The sequence below is a fragment of the Rhinolophus sinicus genome, linkage group LG09 (assembly GCF_036562045.2).
Source record: "Rhinolophus sinicus isolate RSC01 linkage group LG09, ASM3656204v1, whole genome shotgun sequence".
NCBI classification, from domain to species: domain Eukaryota; kingdom Metazoa; phylum Chordata; class Mammalia; order Chiroptera; family Rhinolophidae; genus Rhinolophus; species Rhinolophus sinicus.
In genome coordinates, this window is record NC_133758.1 from 19699498 (window position 1) to 19712322 (window position 12825).

Below are 12825 nucleotides of genomic sequence, written 5' to 3' on the forward strand. Positions count from 1 at the left end.
CTTATGGTAACCACTTTGAACACCTCTATAATTGCAGAAGTCAAACGTGACTTGTATTCATCTTTTATCAGTATATATTATTACAATTTTAATATGATTTTTTCCTTTCTTAAAATGTGTGGCCATATATATACTGTTCTGTTTCTCTGGAAAACCATGACTTAAGGGCTGGAGGGAAGCTCTAAGCCCAGGCTTGAGCAAAGGCAGAGGTGAGGGGACTTTTGTTGCCTGCTAGGGAAAGGGAAAGGGATGGCCACTGATCTCACTTTGGGGGCAGAGCCAGGAGGAAGGCAAGTCTAGCTGGCCTTCTGTCATCCCCTGATAAGCTCTGCCTGTTCTCCCATGGACACTTTGGATATGTATTCACTGATTAATTCTTCTGTGTCCTCCTGGCCTTTCCTCACGATCTGACTTTCCTTTCTCCTCTTCTACTCTCCAAGTCTTTTCTCTTTCCTGTCTTCTTTGTGAACAAGGTTTCACCAACAAGGCAAGAATAAAGATGTTTCCAGGTTGCTATTCCCTCCCTTGTGTGATCCTATTCTCCTCAGTTCAGTTACGGTCGTGGCCTCCAGAGCCAGCAAATTCTGCATAGCGGAAAGGACAGTCAATTAGCCAGTAACTTAGTGGCAAAGAACCAAGTAATAAGTTTGAACATTTTCCCTCAGCTTTCATTGTTTAACCAAATAAGATAAGGCAATTCAAGTCAAGATGATTGAAAATGACATGTATAGATACTCTTTTATTCTCTCTTCCCAACTCATGACACACTGAATTATTCATTCCGCCTCTGGTATTTATTCTTCATTCCACCATGAAAGGGGGCATAAAATGATCTTAAAGCTCAGGTCTTTGCATTGGGTGGTCCCTTTAAAAATAAGTCTCCTTCCATGGACCCCAGTTTCAATTAAGTAGCCAATCCACAAATACAGACTAAACCGGTTATGATCAAGGCAGGACACTAGGCATTGAAAGAATTCAAAGGAGCAGAAAAAGAGCTTATGCACAAGTAAAGTAGACAAAGCACACACACAAGCACACACATAAACAGATTCTAACTTAGCAAAGCAGTATAAGGCTAAGTAAGTGACAAATCAGAGCAGAGAGGCCTGGACTGTGGTCTGGACATTCTCGCAAGGCTCTGGCCTGGGCATGGATGATGGGCAAGGGCCAAGAAAAAATTCTGCTTTAACTTCTGTTGTATCATTTAATCCCTACAGCTACCAAGCAGGGTGGGTGGCTCGGGAGGTCTTCCCACTGTCCAGCTGGGTTCAGTGAGTCACCATCATTCCATTCTAACGTTCATGAGATGCCATAGGAACTTCACCCTTGTTTATGTCCATTAGCCTATGGTAAAATTGGTTTCGTTATATGTCATTTTGCTTAAAGTCACAGCACCAAGCAACGATGTGAAGTGAGGACTTACTGTATTTCCTGCCACACATCAGGAATAAATATTCAGAGGCCAGCTGTTTTGACCAATGTTACCCAGTCGGTCAATTTCAGAATCAGGGCTGGAACTAGATTTCCCAATGCCCTCCTTGGTTCTTTGTTCACTAAGTGAGAGAAGTGGACAAGGCTTTTCTGGAAAGGGCATGGACAGGCACAAAGGCCCAGAGGCACAAGGAGAGAGTGAACAAACCTAGCTAGCTGGTACAGTGGGAGAAAAGCCAAGAAAGTAAGCGCCCACTCCCAATCCCCATAGGACACACACACACGCGCACACACACACGCACGCACGCACACTTTTTTCCTCAAATTACACTTCTGCCTGAGAGAGTACAAACAACAAGCCTGGTGTTAATCATGCTTCAGCTGAACCAGGATTAGGAAGGGCCGTTTTGACCTATAGGCGCTTGCCCCCCAGAGGAATCCAGCTTCAAACCCATTCAGCCAGAGTAATATGATGATAGAAAAGCTTCCTCTTGGGTCCGCCTGACTTTACGTCAGAAACTCATAGAGAAAGGAATAGTAATTCTATCAGGAAAATAAATGAGTAAGAAAATAAACAAACAAACAAACACAAGGAGCTTTATTATCAATGCAGAGTTACACACATTGTCCCAGAACTGATAACGTTTGGCACAATTTCCGGTACACATAAAAGAATTATCAGTGAGGCGAGTTTGTTCTAAAGGCAGTAAACAGTGGGGTGAGGTGTTTGCTTCATCTCATTGGCCTGGGCCGTCCAAATGGACAACACTCAGCCCCCGGGTAATCAGCTTGGATACACTATAACTGGAAGCTGCAGCAACTTTAGCTGATGTGAGCAGGAAAGAATTGAGTGTGACCTGCCAAGAGATACTGGACAGCGGCCTCTGCTTTTTCTTCCCTGGTTGGTCAGTCTCCTTAGCTGCAGAGTTGGGATAATAACATTCTCAGAAAAGTTTATTTGAAGCCCTCGGAGGGCACTCCATAAGGAAACAACTGCCGCCATCATCTTGACGTTTACTTCTGGGCAGACTCAGTGGGGAAAAGGGGGAGCATTCTCAGGGCCTCTCCAGGAGGGACTGGATAGATTCACAAACAGGGTGAAGTTCTTTCCACCGCTGGGTTCTGCAATGACCACCCTTAATATCCTCTAAGAGATAAAGAGTCTTTATTTCTGAGATCTTAAATCCTACTCAGCAGACCCCAATGGTGAGGGGACATCCAATGGTGAGGTCCCCTTCAGTTTCCTGGGCATGGTTCATTTTGCCAAGGATGCTGATTGAACCCATGTAATAAAGGGAACTGACCACTTCAGGAAACAGCCAGCTCATTCTATTAGGTTCTCTTCAGGCAAATGCTAGAAGTTCTTTATTTAGGATTAAATCTAATTCTGGTAATTCCCAGTATTGATTTTAGTTTTGTCTACACTCTCATCCATGTGGTGACCCAAGGTCCAAAAGACTGTCAATAGGAGCCCACCTCTGACCCTTCTCTGATCCAGGCCAAACACCCCCAATTCACCTCATTGTAAGCAATGGCTGTGAGCTTCAACTCTGACAGGCCATGTTTGGAATCCCTTCTCTATCACTTTCTATCTAAGTGCCCTTGAGCAATTTATTTCACATGCTCATCTTCCTTTTCCTCATGTGAATAATGAAAATAGAAATGCCCACTTCAGAGATTCTGGGGCAGACAGACTTTAAGATGGCCCCTACAACACACACCCCTGATCTCATGCCCTTGTGTAACTTTCTTGACCCTTGAATGTGGGCAGGACCTGTGATATGCTTCCAACCCAGAGAATACAGTAAAGGTGACAGGATATCATTTCCATGATTATGTTACATAAATTCTGACTTTCCTCTTGCTAGCAGATGCTATCCTTGCTGGCTTTGATGAAATAAGCAACCCTATTGGTGAGGCCCCTATGACAAGGGACTAAAGACAGTCTCTAGCCAACAGCTAACTAGGAACTGATGATGGCTTCTGCCTGACAGCCAGTGAGAAACTGAGGCCCTCAGTCTGGCCGCCGGCAAAGACCTGAATGTTGCCAGCAACAATGTGTTGGAAGCAGATCCTTTCCCAGTTGAGCCTTCAGATAAGAACCCAGCCCTTGATTGCAATCTTGCAGAGAATCCAACCTTGCCTGAACTCCTGACACACAGAAACTGAAAGATAATATGTGTGTTGTTTTAAAAGCCACTGAGTTGGTGGTGACATTGTTACACAGCATTTTTCATTTTATTGCTCCTCATTATATGGCATTTCTCCAGCACCAACAACTCCATCTACTGCTCTCCCCTCCTTGGAGCTTTTCTAGTTTCACTAATCTTCAAAACATATTTGTGACCTAGAATCCTTTATGTTAAAGAATTGCCTTTCCAGATCTCTATTAAAATGCAGCTAAAAAATAGCTGGGAAGGACCCTTGGGGAAAGCGTACTATCTTCATATGAGCAAGCTGCCACCCTGCCACCCTGGGAAGCAAACACAGGGCTCCAAGGGAAGGCCCACAGGTTGTTTCTGAAGGCCTCAGTACCTGAGAAGGCCATAAGGAAGAACGTGAGGCTAGTATTTTTCATTAGAGCAATTGGGTAAGTTGGGGATCACGTGCACAGAAAGCAATAGAAGAATATTTCTTCATCTGCATAATGAGAGGGTTGGGCTTGAAGACATTGTTAGTTAAACAAAAACAAAAATTTAACTTCCATGGCTGAAAGTCCTTTTAAAAGAAAGGATTTATTGGGCCACTACTAGCAAAAAAAGAAGACCCATTTTGGGGAGCATGGCTAGGTAGGCAAGACAGCCTGTCCAACTTCCAGGAGTTTTGCAAGTGTTTTAATACATCAAGTAGCGGGGAGAAAGATGTAAGCCCTTCTGAAAGGATTTACATTAGCTACTGACAAAGGGGACAGAAGAAGGTGAAGTGGGGCTGGTTCTGGGATAGGCACAGCAGAGTCCAGATAGCTCACGTGTAAATTAGAAGTGGAGGCTCCTGGGATTTGATGGCACCTAGCTATTCTCTCTTTTGGATAGTCATGGAAATAGCCAACTGGAAATTAATCCTAAATTCCAATAGACGTACAGGAATGTGAGGAGTCTTTTGCCAGAGCCGGTCCACAGCTATTATCAACAGGAGAACTGTTGTGTCTCTTTCTCTCACTCTCCAGCCACTGTAATTTTAATTTAGGACACCTCAGATTTTTTTTTCCTGTCATTTTCCACCTTTACATACACACTTTTTGAAGAAAACATCACTGTTGAACATCTGTATATTTTAATTATGCTCAGACTGCCCCTTTATGTTCAGGGCGTTGTCCCACGTTGCTAAGAAGGCTTATTCTTAGGACGTCATATCCCACAGAGGGAGGAAATATAAGGAGTATACCAGGTGATAAGATGTCTTAGGCCAATTGTGGGCAACAAGAGAGAGAGAGAGAGAGAGAGAGAGAGAGAGAGAGAGAGAGAGAGAGAGAGAGATCAGCTAACCACTGACAAGGATTTTTTTAAATGTCCTTGAAGAGCATATTCTTCTGGAAAGGTGTAGGTGGTTAGTTCAATCTGTTGAGTAAGCATTATGTTAGCTGGGGCTAGGTTTATGGATTTACATAATTCAGAACATTTCACAATTTCTTTTCTTGTCAGCCCCATCAGACCCTTCCAGCTCTAACGCCCTCAAGATCTTCGAATGAGTTTTATTTGGTTTGGTATTATAGCCTGGGTATTGTTTGCCCCCACTACACTGCCACGGTTTCCTTGAGGCTGAGCTTTCATCATTCTCAGTTTCCTCAATCCCCTTCCTCACCCCACACCCTGTGTATTCACAACCTCATCTTTTTAAAGCTTAAAAATCAACCCACTTTGGAGGAAATATGTAGTTCATTAGATCAAAGTTATATTTACATGTGTCAAAGGAAACAGAACTTGCTACACACGCTTTGCCCTCAAAAACGATGGCCAAAACTTTACCCAGTGCTGAACTGGTGCCATCTAGTGGCCCATTGATGTCACTCAACAGGAACATTTGGAATATGTCCTTGAAAAGTTTTTGTGAATGTGGGGTTTCTCTCCAGGCTAGCCCTTGGCAAAATTGTGAAATCCAATGCAAATTTTCCCATATTTCCAGTTTCTTCTCTCTGGAGTTCTGCCTGCCCCCACAACAGGCAGGTGTAATGGAAAGAGAGCAAACGTTGCAGTCAAGCCAACCTAGCTCTGCACCAAATGTGTCCTATGCTGCCTACTAGCTGTAGGATCCAGGACGAGTTACAGAACTTCCCTGAGTCTCAAGTTTATGCTCTGTGAAATGTGAGAAGTACAATCTTCTTTACAAGGGAAATAACTGTGATGAAGTGTACATAGCATTTAACACACAATAGATGTACCGTAAATATTAGTTCCACTCTCAAGTACATCATTATTTTAAATATAGAACTGAAAATGGTAAATATTGAGCTCTGGTCCCGAAGTATTAAAATAGAGGGTGAATAACCTCCTGTTCGGATGCCAGCAGGAAACAATCCCATGCAGAGAGTTCACCAGAAGAGGCTTGAAAGGACTCAAGAGAGATGTGGGCAAAGTTAAGGGAATTAACAAGGGCCGTGGAGGCACCCAGCGACCAGCAACAACAGAAAGGACTGATGGGACAAGAAGGTACTGTAACAGAGCCAGGGAAACCTGAGTTTGGGAGGGGGGCAATAGGGCAGGGGATGTGATCTTGCAGAGATGCAGCCAGCTCCAGAACTTGGTGTCAAGGCAGCAAGGGAGCAGGAAAAAAATAGCCCAACTTCCCCCCCGCCCAGCTCCTGCTCGCGCTCACCATTGGTGGCTCCCGACCAGAAGTCAGCTGGCAGGGAAGCCTCGGTGATGGTCTGTACGCTTAGCCCCATGGGGCACAGAGCATCAGAGAACAGATCTGGAGGAGACTCCCAGAGGGTACCCAGTGCAAGACGTCATAAAGGAAATCCCTGCTTTGGGAAAAGAATCAGATTAGTGATGTCCATGAATAAATTCTGAGGAGAAGGAGGGAGGAAAGAGGAAAGAGCCAATATATACCGAATATCTATTTTGTACTATTGGCTAAGTCTTTTCACTTTCTCTTATAACTTTCCCAGCACCTCAGTACAATTGGTGTTGTTACCTTTTTTTTTTTAAATTGAGGAGCAAAACTCAGTGAAACCAAGTAACTTGCACGGAGACACCCAGCTGGGACGTAGGAATTCCGCCGCCAGTGACCAGATGCCAACGTCCTTGATGTGATCCCCCTCCACCCAGGGCTAGCTGGCTCTGGAAGGTACAGGAAAGATGGAACAGGCAGCAGGATGGAAAGGAACAGAAAGACCGGGGGGGGGGGGGGGGGGGGGGGGGGGGCGTGGCAGCCATGCACCGTCCTGAAAGGCAAAGAAAAAGACTTCATCCCCTGAGTAAGGGATTATATTTTCCTTATTGTTGTGAAAAAGAATTCCCCTTTGCTGGCAAAGAAGGCCAGTTCCTAAGGGAAGCTCAAACAGCATTGCATGGGAGGCTCAGATGCAGGAGAGCTGAGTAAATCTCTGCCAAGGAATTAAGACTTTCCTCCTCTGGCAGTCCTGGAGGCCCAGCAGCCAACCCGCTGAAGAATATGGTATGAAGGGCAGGGGGGTGGATGATAAGGCCGAAAGACAGAACATTGAATATTCACTCATCTGAAAAATCCCCAACAACATTTCTTTCTGAGAAGATGAGCAGACTAATCCGTATTGGCTAACTGATGGAACAGCCGGGCGGACAAGTCTTTTCCTGAGAGATTTATAGCCTTAACTAAAACAGTTGTTTGGACGAACTGTCAAACTCCTGCAGGGCCCACTTGACATCTGTCTGTATCAGGTCAGAGAGGAGAATGGCTACTATTTCGAAAGGCTAAGGCTTTGTTGTTTCCTGCTGCTCCCTGGAGATCTACATGGTAAAGGAAGTTCCAGCGGCTCACCATTAAGGAGGTCTCAGAGGAGCTGTGCTTCAGTCATGTTTGAGGAGCCCAAAGCCATTTGCTAGTCCATTCCCACCTCTTCCCCCTCGTCAAACTCTTATGACCTCATGCATGAGTATCTGCTATACTTTTTCTGGTGCTCTGCGACAATCCAATCTAGGTTCCTGGCCTCATCGATCCACCCAGCACCTCCCAGCTGGAATAATCCTCCTCGACCCTGCTTTCATTAAGTCCATCTTGATTGAGTGCAGGCAGCAGTGAACTGACAAAGTGGGATTGTGGACCAGGCCCTAGTGAGCATTGCAAAAGCTGGAGTGAAGCTTCAGAGCCAATCAAGAGATGGACTGTCCCAAGGTAGGATGGGGAAGGGGAGGCTAGCCACCATAAGGCTAGGGTCGCCGGGAAACAGGGAGGTCACTGGTAAGCAGACAGGAAGGCAAGAAGGTGTAGAACTGGTAGCTAAGTTGGTGGGAAAGAAAACAGGCATTGACGGTAGATCTAGGTTCACATCCTGGCCTTGGTCCTTTGAACCTTGGTATTCTTATCTGTAAAATGAAACAATAACGCCTACTTTGGTAGACCCTGGGATGTGCCTTCTAGCTTCCTGTTCAGGATTGAAGAACTTATTCTCCATCTGTTAGGAGTGCCATCAGTCCTTAGCTGTCAGTTGTCTTTAAGTACTGGCTGAAGAAAACAGCCTCGCCCAAGATCGAATCTACTTCCGGGGACAGCCCACATCCAGTGATTAATTAATGAGGAGTATACAGGCCCAGCCCCCTCACCCAACTTGGGACAACTCTGAAGGAACATCCAGTTCAAGAGTTCCCTGGGGTGGGGGTGCAGTGCTGGCTGAAGCCTTCATTGGGACTGTCCCATCCTACCTTGGGACAGCCCAATTTGGCCTCAGATCAATCCTGCATCCTTACCCACCTTTCCACAGTATCGAATCCATGAGTACTTCTCAATCTCTGTCTCAGACTCTGCTTCCTGGGGAAGCCAACCTGCGATATGACACCTACCTCATCCAGTCATAATGTTCCATGAACTAGCAGATGTAAGGCATCCAGCCACAATACCTGGTGTAATGTATGACCAGTTATAATCCCTTCCCCTGGTATAATCCCTGCCCCTTCTCCCAGCCTAACCCAGTACGTGATCAGCCAAACCTTTAAAGGCTATTGTAGCATTATTCAACCACTATTAGCATGTTATCCCTTCTGTGCCCCCAAACTTTCATTATACCATGGAATGTAGTCACCAACATTACTTAAGATCTACGATTCCTTGGGGCATTAGTCCTGCGTTGTTTTATGACATTGCTTGCATAGTTTTTACTTCTTTGTGAAATGTGTCTGTATCTTTCTGTCTACCTGCCAAGGCTGCCCCCTTGGCATTTACTATACATGGACAGTGCATAGCCCACCCTGTACATGTAATGGCTTTGTAGGGGTTCAGAACAAGCCATCCCAAGATGCACCTCCGTGGTATGTGGATTATTTTGAGAAACTCAAGAGAAACTCCTTTAACTGTCTAGAAGAATTTAAATTAGGAGCCTGTCCCACATTAAGAGTTATCATCAGAAATGAGTTTTTACTTATCTATATGGCAGGGAAAACTAATAATTACTGAACATGTACTCTCACTGCAGTGACCTACTGAAGCCCCAAGGTGCATTACCTCTTCCCTAGCTCAGAATGTCTTATATACCCGTGTTCCCTTTCTGTCTCTGAACCTCTCATGCATGCGGGGTTTCTGACTCTCCCATGTATGCAGGGTTGCCATACATATGCATGTATTAAATTTGGTTATTTTCTTTTCCTAATCTGTCTCATGTCTATTTGATTGTTAAACCAGACAAAAGAGAAAAATTTGTTCCCCTTTTCCCCACAGCTTCTTAGTCAAGTGGATTCATGAGTGAATAAGAAAGAAAGAGAGAGAGAGAGAGAGAGAGAGAGAGAGAGAGAGAGAAAGAAAGAGAGAAAGAAATTGTACAAATTCTGTTGTTTAAGCCACTCAGAGTCTGGCAGCCCTAGCAAATACACACACTGTTACATAAAGATATTGAAACCTCACACAAATGAAGAATAATACTGAAAAACACTACATAATAAATAAATATAAATATATATATATATAGATAGATAGATAGATAGATAGATAGATAGATAGATAGATAGACACGTATCATAGATATACAGCTATGAATTTTCACAAACTGGACCAGCATGCAGGCAAGAAACTGTAACCAGCACCCAGATTAAGAAACAACATCAACAGCACCCAGAAGCCACCTGGACCCTCCTTGCGGTCATCCTGTCCCCCTCCTATCCTGACTTCTTACAGAAAAGATTAGTTTTTGTCTTTTATATAAATAAAATCTTATAAATACAATCATACTTGTTTATGTTTGATGCTTTCGCTCAACACCATTTGTAAGCACATAAGCGATTTTAATAACTTGTTATCCTGTTATAACATTAAAAGTATTTTGTATAAAACAATGTCCTGTACTAAGAGGAGGTGCTACCACTACTGCTGGAAAAGTACCAAAAATATCAATAACTTTGCAACAGAATTTAGATGTGATGAGATGCTATGAAAGTTGTTTTTCTTTTTTTTTTTAAAGAATCCATGATATACCACGCATTTAGGAAATCCTTCTCTGACACGCAGATTTTTTTACTGAAGTACTTCCATAACACTTTCTGAGTGCTTTATAAATCATTTAATCCTTATAACAACTTACATGGTAGGTTCTATTACCATCATCCTCATTTTACAAACAAGGAAAGATAGCGATAAGGAAACTGAGACACAGATACCTTAAATAACTTTCTCCAGGTCAGATGGCTAGTGAATGGCAGTCCTTGAAAAGGAGAGGAGATGGGATCTGAAACTAGGAAGTATGGCTCCAGTATTTATGCTCTTAAGCACTATGCTGTGAAATACTAGATATAATGCTGAAAAAAATAAGTAGAAGGTTATGATGGTTGTGTATTTAGCTGTATTAGGAACCCTCTTATTTTAGGTTCGTTGCTCTGAGAAATGAGTCTTGCATTATACAATGACTTCAGGAATTTACCTGTTGCAAAAAATTGGACTGCCTCCTATTGCCAGTTTCTCTTTCTAGAGGTTCGACTCATTTCCATTCCCACCACCAGTGCCACATTCTCTCCTGATTTTATTATTATCCACTCCCTAGTTTGACCCTAGAACCCTCACAGTCTCTGGTTCTGGGGCCCACATGAGCAGGGTACATCGTCACTGAGAGGTTCAGTTAATCGCTTGTCTCCAAAAGCCCTCTTCTGGTTTAAGAGAATGTGAACTGTAAGGACACCTACCTCACAGGGTCTTTAAGATCCTCAAAGTTTTCTCAATGAGAGAACCCATGTGAAATGTTTAAAACTGTGCCTGTCTCACAGTAAGTGCTATTAAACATCAAGTGTGTTTCTTCCTGTCACCTTCTTATCACCGTATCTACCAAACTACCTGCATCCACTCCAATCTCCAGGTCCTCTCCTATTATCATGGATGATGTGCCCCAGCCTTGCTCTAAGGACAACCCCCTCACGTATGCCCTGGACCCATCTCCTCTCTCCTTTTCAAGGACTCAGCTCCTATAATTATACCTTCTTTCTTGCAGAGTCAATTTCTCTTGCAACTGGAGGACTCACAGGTATGCAAATATTCTCTAGTATGTCCCATCTTTTAAAATCTTCCCTATTCACATATGATAAAGATGGCATTTTAAATCTATAGGGGAAAAACAGATGATTGAACAAATTGTTGTGACATTTGGGTAGCCATGAGAAAAAATATAAAGTTGGATCTGTATCTCAGGCTTTACAACAGATGGATAGCATCTTGAAATGTGAAAAATAAAACCATAAAGTACCCCCAAAAATGGGAGACTTTAAAAAAAATATTATTGTAGTGGAGAAACCCTTTCTAACACAAAATATAAAAGAAAAAAGAGTGAGAAATTTAAAAACATAGGAATAAAACATTTTTTGAGAAAGCAAAACTACCCTGTTGTTACTCAAAAGGCCTTGTTCTGTACAGAACACTGGTGCCCTCTGAGGTTGACAGGAAAAATCTTCTGGCCTAACGCCAAACTACTATTCCTCAAAAACACTTCCCCAACTGCTTATGAATGAAATTCTTCCTATAGCAATTCATGCTTCTCCTTTCAATCCAATACTGAATCCCTCTGGGAGGTGTCATCTATAAAGCTGGTTTTCCTTTGTTACATGAAGAGGCAGGAGAAGACTCTGCTACACGACCCAATAAGGAGATGCTGGCAGCGCAGTCAGGTAAGAGATGTCCAGAAAGGGTTGACCAGGTTACAAAGCTAACAACTTTTACAGCTTGCAATCACGAAATCCTGTGACTTTCGTTAAAATCCCTTCAATGCATCCACCACTCTCAATTCTCTTTTCAAAAAAAACCCACAAAAAACGGAACTAAATCAGATCAGTTCAGGCCGCCACCATCTTTTGCCAGCCTCTGGTCTTGCCCCTGTGTCATCCCAAATGTCTCCCTGCAAGAGTGATCCTTTTAAAAGTGAATCTGATCAAGTCACCTCACCCATCCCCCAAGGGTTTAAATGCGTTCAAAAGTTCCTCATTGACTTTCATATCAACTTAACTAGTAATCGGCAGACAAATAGGATCCTTCAAGATCAGGATCATCTCTCCCCTTTATCTCTCACCAATCACATCCCAAGGTAATCCAAACAACTTTCCCCCTGGAAACAATGATCATTTCCCCCTTATTGCTGTGGCCAGCTAACTCCTGGTCATTCATGGTGTCGGTGCCATGTCATCTACTCAGGGAAGGCTTTCCCACCCTAAGTGCTATTAATAAGGTCCTCAATGCTCATCCTACTTTAGCAGTTTCACACTGTGTTCTAATTGTTCATCTCCTAGTTCCCTATCTTTTCATCCCTATCCTCACCCCAAGACTTGAGGTTAAGGATCTTCTTGTACCTGTCATAGCTCAGCATCTAGGAGCACAATGGCAGGCATATAGTAAGTGTTCAATAAATATTTGTTAAATGGATGAATGAATAAATAAATTGATTAAGGATTATACCTATTTGTGGTTCCCCATTGTTTTAATAATTAAGATTTCTGCACAAGAAATATAATACAATTTAAAATTTATAAACAACAGATTGAAGGAAATAGAAAGATATATAAATATATCTATACATATCTCAAATCCAAGTCAAAGAGTTTATTTAAATTTTATAGGAATATCACTGAGGCTCTAAAAGATAAACCATTCCCCTCAAAAGGAAATGATCCTAAAAAGGCTTGAAGCTTTCTTGTGTAATCCAATAGTAGCTGACACCGAATCAAATGTGGGATCATGTCTATCTTTTAACCATAGATTTGATATCACCCTAAAATCAGAGAGAATATTCCTGGAGTG